The sequence below is a fragment of the Centropristis striata genome, chromosome 22 (assembly GCF_030273125.1).
Source record: "Centropristis striata isolate RG_2023a ecotype Rhode Island chromosome 22, C.striata_1.0, whole genome shotgun sequence".
Lineage (NCBI taxonomy): Eukaryota > Metazoa > Chordata > Actinopteri > Perciformes > Serranidae > Centropristis > Centropristis striata.
The window spans coordinates 19,757,141-19,766,981 of NC_081538.1; the positions used below are offsets into that span (position 1 = coordinate 19,757,141).

The following is a 9,841-nucleotide window of genomic DNA, read 5'->3' on the forward strand; positions in this document are numbered from 1 at the left end:
TCTGCTTGCCCTCAAAATATGTGGCGATGTGCAAAGCGTTATCAGTGTGTCCTTTCTTTCGATACTCCTTATTTCTGTGTGCTGTGCCTGGCATATAAATGTGTTTTATAAATGTGTCTAAGCAGCATTCTTGCTAAAAGTCATAATGTGATTATTGCTATTTTTTATTAATCCCTAACAATCCCTCCTTTTACACCTCTTTGAGGTGTAACAAACCAATTTTGTCCCTAGTCGAGGGAAAAGTTATAACTCCCTCCTTTTACACCTTTTAAGGTGTAACAAACCACCTTTTAAGGTGTAACAAACCAATTTTGTCCCTAGTGGAGGGAAAGTTATAACTCCCTCCTTTTACACCTTTTAAGGTGTAACAAACCAATTTTGTCCCTAGTGGAGGGAAAGTTATAACTCCCTCCTTTTACACCTTTTAAGGTGTAACAAACCAATTTTGTCCCTAGTGGAGGGAAAGTTATAACTCCCTCCTTTTACACCTTTTAAGGTGTAACAAACCAATTTTGTCCCTAGTGGAGGGAAAGTTATAACTCCCTCCTTTTACACCTTTTAAGGTGTAACAAACCAATTTTTCTGTAGGGACTGTCGGGGGTTTGTTTTTTAGTTGGCAAGCATATCTAAGTTTTAACTTATTTACAAAAAGTAGTTGAGAATGAGTGAGAGAGAGAGAGTGAGAAGGAGAGAGAGTGAGAGATAGAGAGAGGGAGAGAGAAGGAGAGAGAGAGAATGAGAGAGGGAGAGAGAAGGAGAGAGAGAAGGAGAGAGAGAGAGGGAGAGAGAAGGAGAGAGAAGCAGAGAGAGAGAGAAGGAGAGAGAGAGAGAGAAGGAGAGAGAGAGAAGGAGAGAGAGAGAAGGAGAGAGAAGCAGAGAGAGAGAGAAGGAGAGAGAGAAGGAAAGAGGGAGAGAGAGAGAAAAAAACTCAGCTGATCCTTTGTATTCTCTGTTCAAGCCATCCGTTGTGACTTGGAGCTTCTAACCTTCTCATTGATGACCAGCTGGTATCTCTCTACACACTCTTATAAATAAAACATTGGGTCACCAAAATCAAAAACAAAAAATATGTGTTAACGTTTTCCACTAGAATATTTAAGTTAAGCCAACTGCTTAACTGTTTTGAGTATTGTGAATTACCTTTTCTAAGTAACAGAAGTTTTAATACAGGTATGTCCAGGCGGATACCACATGTGCCATTTGACCTTTTTCAGGTACCAGACTGGAAAATTAATACTATTTCACTTATTTATCACTATGATTATTAATTCCATCCAAATACAACTGTTTTTTAGGCCTCTATACATTCTCACATTCAGCCCCTTGAGGGTGCACAGGGTATTACGCACCGTTTGTGTGGTTTGGTTGAAGTGGTGAAATTAGCAGCAGCACTAAAGTGGACATGGCCTGTTTTCAAATTTTTGTTACATGCTCATATAATTGCTTGGGGATTGAACCATGTTTCATTTGGGTGACAATGCTTGGTAGAGGTTTTCAGCTGAGTTTCTCCCCGACATTTTGGTGTGCTTCATGTTAGGATTGGTGCTTCCCAGCAGACGCAGATCATCTGTATTGTGCATGCATCTCATGCTGCCCCTGTACAGGGGACTTTCAGTTTGAAGAGGTTAAAAAAACGGAATTTGGAAAAAAATAAAATAAAACGAAATTTAGGAAAAATAAAACTGCCCCTACATAAAACGACTGGTTTGCAACATGTCAAATAAACAAGCCAAAATGGAGGCCTAGCCTCTTAGCAAGCAGTGGCTATTACCGGAGCCAGTTGGCAACATTAGCTAGACATGATTAGACTATGACTCAGATGAGAAGAACTGACACAAGACATGATAGTATATTGATCAATAGGCATAATTTGTGTGTCATCCAAACTAAATAAATAACAATTACAAGTAAAAAATCTAATATATATTTTCAAGTAATGACTTAAGGTCCTATAAATTAGTTTTTAAAGTGCACATTGGTGTAATCTTCTTCTTCATCTATTTAGGTACAACACGTCTTAACTATGACAGCACTCACGCCACCTGAGCTGGCTGTCAATATATCTAACACCATACGATGTTGGAGGATAGGGCGGTAAGTTGATGTCTGGAAGCATTCAAGGCTGTGACTGTTAGGCTAACAAATCTCATAAGTTCCCATCTATTAATTTGAAACTAAGGTGCAAAACTCCTCCCAATCCTGCTGGGAGAATGAAAACTGAGTCACTGGCCACTGAGTCAGAGCTAGTTGTCTTACTGTGCTGTTTGTATTAAAGGTGTATCTATGAGCTACAAAACCTAAACAATATAATATATTGTGAGAACCATACTACTGTCTCAGGCCTATAAAAAAAACTACAGTGGAGAAAAACACATTGGCTATTCTGTCTTCTTATCATTATTCAGATATAACACGAGTGAAGTGGAAAGTTACATTTTCTCTGCACAGCATTATAATTATCCAAATATAACAATATCCCCCTGTTGACATGATCTCATCATGTCAATCAAACGCAGGTAGGACTGTCTCTGATTTGTGTTACAGCTCTGTAGTGACGCTCAGCCAAACAGGCCCCCAAACTGCAGGCCAGCACCACCCCGAGACACAACACAAACAGATTTTTGATTTGATATCACAATCAACACAAACTGTATGTATGCACAAATGTGTAAGCTGTTACTTCGTTGCAGTTGAGCAGCAAGCTTTCTTCATTGCACAGGCGTTTGGAAATCCATAAACAGCTTTAATGTGTGACTATAAAATAATAATAATAATTAAAAATAATTCTTCATTACTCCACTTATTATAATTCTAAATTAAACATTTTCTCTGGTAAAACCTATGTGATGTAAATACATTCTATATGTAGCCTTCAGCATATTCACCTACTGTAATTCCTCCCAAAAACCCCATCTCCCAAACTTTCCCAATTTCAAAACTATGCAACTTCAACTGTATGCAACTGCTGGCCCGATACCACCAAACAACACAAACCCCACCCACATCCTCCAAGCATACTTCATGCCAACCATAAAGTCTGCTTTAAGAGCAAAAATGGCTTCTGGTGATTTTACTCTATCTATCAGTCACTAATCTACTGTTTATCTTCGTATCAGTTATATTTCTAAAAAATATTAGGCCTATAAATTAGTGTTGCACTACCATTAATTATTCTACTGGGCTTTTTAAAATTAATGGGTGTAAACCCAAACTAAACATTACAACAAATTACTAACAAATTCAGCAGTTTTCAAGTGATCATTAGTTTTGTTTGTGAATTATCAAGCTAGTTTTTTTTTTTTTTTTTTCTGATAATATTGAAGGTAACCTTTATTTTAGTTAAGTTATTGTTAAGACTCCTATTATTTAAGTGAATCACAGTAAAGTCCTTCATTTTTAAACTAAATTTCCCCTTGGAAAATACTCACAGTTTATTTTCTAACTCATAAAGTTTGTAATCTTTGAAAATCAGAAGGCTTAAAATCTGTGTATTCACACATTATCCTATACCAGATTTAATGAAGTGGGACTTTCTTCTATAGTTACTTAGCTATATAATTGGATGTCCAGTTCAAAGCTGTTTCTTACATCTACATCTTAGAGAGGCTTCTGAGTAGTGCGGGGGGGCATGAAGTGAACAGGCTGCTATGCCTGCTCTGTGTAAGACAGAGGAGTGTTATCTTGTGGCTTCCTCTGTATCTCTTGAAAAAGTTAGTCTTGTATCTGCTCATAAAAAGTGCTGACAATTTCTAAAAAATGTCTCTTCACTTACCATTCCTGCCATTTATCAACGTTTTTTAGACATTAGACATTTTAAAATGTTTGTACACATGCTATCAGAGGTTTGTGAATGGCGCAGTGCCCAAGTGAGGGGACCCAGTCAAGAATCTTCTACACAGGAGCTTGATGTCCCTGTGCGCTTGACTGCTGGGAGTTCTCTCAGTCTTACTCACTTGTTTTAATTCACCAATCCTCCATAACACCATACACTAAAATTCCCTTCTTTCTATTCCAGTGCCCAACAATACAAAGCTACTTGAGATCTGTGATCAATGTAGGAATTCTCGATCAGTCTAAAACTTCTCGATACACTTCATTCACACAGTAAAAATATCTTTCAAGTAGTGAAACCCTCCCCACATTCACATGAAAAATAACAAACTTGTCGTTGTGTCCTCACAAGAGCTTAATCTCTCCCGCTCCACAGGAGATTCTCTCTTCTGCTGTTTATGAAGGAAAATAGTTAATCGCATGGTATCTCCACACAAGGCATCTATAACACATATAGTATGTTCTATAGTTTTGGTAGACAACCTGTGCAGAGGCAATTCATTTATAAGATGAATTTTATGTCTTTATATTTCCAATTGTATCATTCTAGGACATTTGTTCACCCTCCCCTTATGTGAGTCTATGTGTTTTCAAACTTTACATGTGATCACACTCCCGTTAATTTTAACAGTTTTATGCAATTACTATCATACATTTTGGCGGTCAGAGAATATCCTTAATCAAACAATTTAATTTTTTGTTGTGCCCAATGTGCAGAAATGTCAGATAGTGAAGGGGTTTTCTGCTCTCCTTAGGGGTAAGCCCCCTACTTCTACCTCTCCTAGGGCGATGTGTCAGGGGACAAGTTCTGCTCCAATGGCCTGGCTGCCCACAAAGAAAGCATGCGTTCGACCAGCCCGGTCTTGGCCTTACCCCTCTAGCAGGAGGCTGCAGTGGTTCCAGAGGTTGGACTGGTGCTTGCCCTGGATCAGTTTGGGGCAAGGGGGGCGTAGGGTAGCTGTCATGTACCAGGGGACCAGGTGTGGCGGTCTGTAGCTCACCTGCCTTTTTTCTGTCCATGATTTATCTAAATCTGAGTTGCTTCGTCTGTCAGCTTCCTCCACTGCCCCTGCTTTAAACTCCTGTAATGTGTTAAACTCCTTTAACCTGAGTTCAGAAGGAACTAGGCTGCCTTTCTCTGTCTCTGTCTCTGCCATTTCCACCTCGCCTGCTAGTTTCTTGTGTGTGTGTTTATGTATGACGTAAGGTCAGAGTGTCTTGTGAAGGGCTGTGTGTGTGTGTGTGTGTCTTCCTGCTATCTGCTGTCTGTCTTCTCTCCCTGCTTGTGTGTGTGTATGTGTGCAGAGTCTGATGTCCTCACAAAGCCTGTCAGGAGAAATATCAATGTTAACACACCACAGTATGCATTTTAGGTTCTCTACAGTGGCCAGTCAGTGTGTATGGGGTTCAACCGAGCCACTTGACCCAAACACCACTGTTTTGCCAATAGCCAACCAGTTTGTATGGAATTCACCTGAGCAACTGTTTTTATGAACAATCACAATGTAACCAACACGGTGCAAGCATAAAGCCTGCCTTGTGATCGTTCAGACACTATTGGTAGCTAATAGACATGAAATTTATTGATTGTATGTTAACCCTAGCAGGTAGAACATAACTTTCAACAAATTTTGCAAAAGCATATATATAATTATTATTAGTAGTATTAGTATTATTATTAACACATTATTACTTAAACAGAAAACACAATAAATTCAAATAAAAAATGGTGACTTCAGGTGACCATTAAATACACTCAAATAAAACAATGGTGACTACAGGTGACCATTAAATAAACTCAAATAAAACAATGGTGACTACAGGTGACCATTAAATAAATCCAAATAAAACAATGGTGACTTCAGGTGACCATTAAATAAACCCAAATAAAACAATGGTGACTTCAGGTGACCATTAAATAAACCCAAATAAAACAATGGTGACTACAGGTGACCATTAAATACACTTAAACAAAAAATGGTGACTTCAGGTGACCATTAAATTAACTCAAACCAAGAATGGTGACTTCAGGTGACCATTAAATACACTTAAACAAAAAATGGTGACTTCAGGTGACCATTAAATTAACTCAAACCAAGAATGGTGACTTCAGGTGACCATTAAATACACTTAAACCAAGAATGGTGACTTCAGGTGACCATTATATAAACTCAAACAAAAAATGGTGACTTCAGGTGACCATTAAATTAACTCAAACCAAGAATGGTGACTTCAGGTGACCATTAAATACACTTAAACCAAGAATGGTGACTTCAGGTGACCATTAAATTAACTCAAACCAAGAATGGTGACTTCAGGTGACCATTAAATACACTTAAACAAAAAATGGTGACTTCAGGTGACCATTAAATTAACTCAAACCAAGAATGGTGACTTCAGGTGACCATTAAATACACTTAAACAAAAAATGGTGACTTCAGGTGACCATTAAATACACTTAAACAAAAAATGGTGAACCCATACTCTTCCATTATTGTCATTCAATCTTCATCATTAACTTATAAGTATTATTTCATTTTTATCATCCTCCAGTTACCTCCTTTTCACTCACATAAATTTAGAATAATCAATTCACAGGAATGTGATTCTTTTAGAACAACAGGTTTCCTGCTTACCTTTTATCTGAGGATCCTCAGTGAGTGAATGGAGGGTCGCCGGAGAACGATGTCCGGTCCCAGACAGAAAACTCCAGTCCGGATTTCCCAATTCTCCTCTCAGGTCCTTTACTGCACTGTAATCCCGGGTTTCGGCACCAATTGTTAGAGTTCGTTTTTTTTTTTGCAGAACGGATGAGAGGAGAGTAAAATCCTTTTGACTATTTATTTAAGACAATAATGAAAGAGTAAATGATGTACATCGACCTTCTCTGTTCAGAAATCACAGGCTGCAAAGCAGTTAGCTGTAACCACCTCCCAGAAAAAGGATCCCTAACTTACTTTTACACAGAGTTTTATAATATGAATGTGCAATTATCTGATTGGTCAAAAACTGTTGGGGCAGCACCATGGTTTAGACTCGGCCCGCCCATTACGTAGGCACGCAGGCTAGTCCTAGCCTCTTGGTGCTTCAGCTTCTGGTCAGCGCCCTGTGGAAGGAAAAAAAGCTAACAGCACACTATTGTATCTTGTCTAGTGTTGGTCAGTATCAATCTCCACCTGGGCCCGTGGCCTTGAATTGGAGCACAAAGAGTGCTTCAGTTTTTTATCTGCTTGCCCTCAAAATATGTGGCGATGTGCAAAGCGTTATCAGTGTGTCCTTTCTTTCGATACTCCTTATTTCTGTGTGCTGTGCCTGGCATATAAATGTGTTTTATAAATGTGTCTAAGCTAGCCTGGGTATACCCAGACTGCCTTGCGCGCTCGAATTTGATTTCGAACCTCCAGGCAGTCTGGAAACGAGGCGATTATCTTAGCCCTGTTTTAGGGATCCAATCACAGAGCGGGGAGGGACGGTGAGACGATGACGCGTACTACTCGGCACTTGGAAGCTTTCCGGATCCAACATGGCTGCTGCGGACGCGAAATTCTCTTTAGCTGTAGATGGTGTTTTAAATAGTTTAGAGCGAAAGTTGAAAGGCGAAAGGTATCTCGGCGGCTCCGCTGTCCCCCGGCTCGTAACGAGATCACCGGTAGCGGGGCTATTAGCGCCGCACGGGCGGTTTCTGCGGCTCGTTGCGCCGAGCCGGTGAGACCGCCGGTCACCGCCGGTGATCTCGCTCCGAATCGGGGGACAGCGGAGCCGCCAGAGACCCGCAGCAGCTTGTTTATTGCCCATAAAATCAGTGGATGTGTGTGGCAGAATGACATGAGGGGGAATAAAGCGTGAAAATAAATAATCTTGCAGAAAGCGAGAACTGGAGAAGCAAAGCAGCAGCAACACTCTCTCACAGACACACACACGACAAACATCCATCTCTGTTGCTCTACTACGTCATCTGGTATAACTGATCTGATTGGCTAAGAGCTACCTACAGACGCTTTGATAGACATTCTAAGCGCCCAATAAACGGCTCCGGAGGATCGTAAACCACACCTCCTCTACGGAGAAATGCATTGAAGGTGTCCAGACCTAATCTCCAATGAGATTTGGTCTGGTGTTAGCCAGGCTATGTCTAAGCAGCATTCTTGCTAAAAGTCATAATGTGATTATTGCTATTTTTTATTAATCCCTAACACTACTAACCCTTTAAGTTGTTTAAAATGTCCTAACAAAAACACAAACAAATGAATACCAACTGGTAAGTATTAATTATTTACTTTAGCAAATATTAATCACCTTTTGATAATGAAAATAAAAAAATACAAAAAATAATTACATTCAATTCTTCCTTTTATATTTACTTTCAGTCAATAAATTCAACAAATAAATGGTTTCTGTGACATTCAAAACGTCTTTTCAATGTTCAAAAATCAACAAATAAATGGTTTCTGTGACATTCAAAACATCTTTTCAATGTTCAAAAATCAACAGACATCAAACAGTCACTTATTAAACACTACTGACCTAAAGCCGGCACTCTTTTCTAATGAATAAAAATAAAATGGGTACCCTTTAATCAGTAAATCGTTGCAGGCCTGAGACGTGGCTTGTGTACGTGGGAGCCTCAAACCAACATGGCTACTCCGCGCCTGGCGCCGAAATAAACAAACACCGATGATATTGAACTCACTGCACTGGAATCCTCCCGGTCCGTCCGGTTCAACAGCGGTCTGCTCGAACGTGGGCCGACGACGACGAGTCACTCCAGCTCCAGGTGTCCTGCTCCAAGTGTTGTCTGTGCTAGACTCACACACACCTGCACGGCATCTCCTGCAGCTCCAGTTGCGGCAAAAGTCGTCTTCACCGATGGGATTGCTGTGTTAGCTTCTCAGTGGTGATGGGCTTCAGGCTAGTTAGCATGAGCTAGGCTAACTTTAGCTGTGCTGTGCTACTCGGCGACATTTCCCTCCGGAATCCGTCTCATGTCGGCTCTCGACAACAGGTTAAGTCCACTGCGCACTTACTCCGAGATGCTCGGTCCGATGTCTCTGTTCTGCACCTTCTTTTACCCTTTTTCTTTTAAATGTCTTTTCTGGCTGTCGCCTCGTCCCGCCATGCAGCCTCCCCTTTCCTCTTCTCCTTCGCTCTTCCGGTCGACCTGTAACCTCCGGCACTGATTGGATTTTCCCCCACGGTACATAAACTCAACAAAACATATTTTTACTTTGAGATATTATTTTTTACATTCTTTCCTACAAAAGAAAATTATTTCTTACATGAAATAAGAAATAAATAAAATGAGCGCTTTATTTATTTCAACTTATTTATTTCTCTCTATTTTTCTTTTTTTTTTTTTTTTAACAGGGTTACATCCCCCCCTTACTAAACGTCTAGATGTCCTCATCAGACAACATTTTAATAAACTATTACTGTAACTATGAAATGTGTCCTACTCATAGGCGCTAGGATGAACTACTTTTTTCCCAATTTCAACTTATTTATTTCTCTCTATTTTTCTTTTTTTTTTTTAACAGGGTTACACACATACATTCTCCTGTCACATACACATATATATTTCTCACATATATAGCTCCTCCTCCTGGAGCAGGAAGTCACTCTCAAACCAGGAAATGCATACGCAAGACTTACTCAGCTTATCCTAACTTGATATTAAATAGCAGAACTTTACAATGAAGCTATTCAAAGTTTTCCTGTTTTCTTATTTGTTGCAGTTTTTAATTTTTGGAGTAAGTAGCAATGAAGATGACATTAGACATTTTTTTAACAATGTCTTACAATGTATTGAACGACTGCAAGGAGAAACTACAGATTCTTTTGTTCATGAAAGGCTGTATGGACAACTTCGTGATCACATTCAAACCTTATCTGGATTTCTGTCAATCTCAAGATTTGTTGAAGATTCAAGAAATAGAGTTGCTACTTACTCCAAACTTTTTAATCTCATAATCTCATAATTTGGACATCTTCTCTCATCAATTCAACTTTTTTT

At 39.5% G+C, this 9,841-nt stretch overlaps 1 long non-coding RNA gene across 1 annotated transcript; it reads right to left on the minus strand.

Annotated features, from left to right (window-relative positions):
* Window positions 1–288: 288 nt before the first annotated feature.
* On the minus strand, window positions 289–7,178 carry LOC131960886 (uncharacterized). Its single transcript, XR_009389782.1, has 2 exons — window positions 6,468–7,178; window positions 289–5,157 (listed from the first exon to the last, which is right to left on the minus strand). It is a non-coding gene; the product is annotated as an uncharacterized LOC131960886 (long non-coding RNA).
* Between the last annotated feature and the right edge of the window lie 2,663 nt (window positions 7,179–9,841).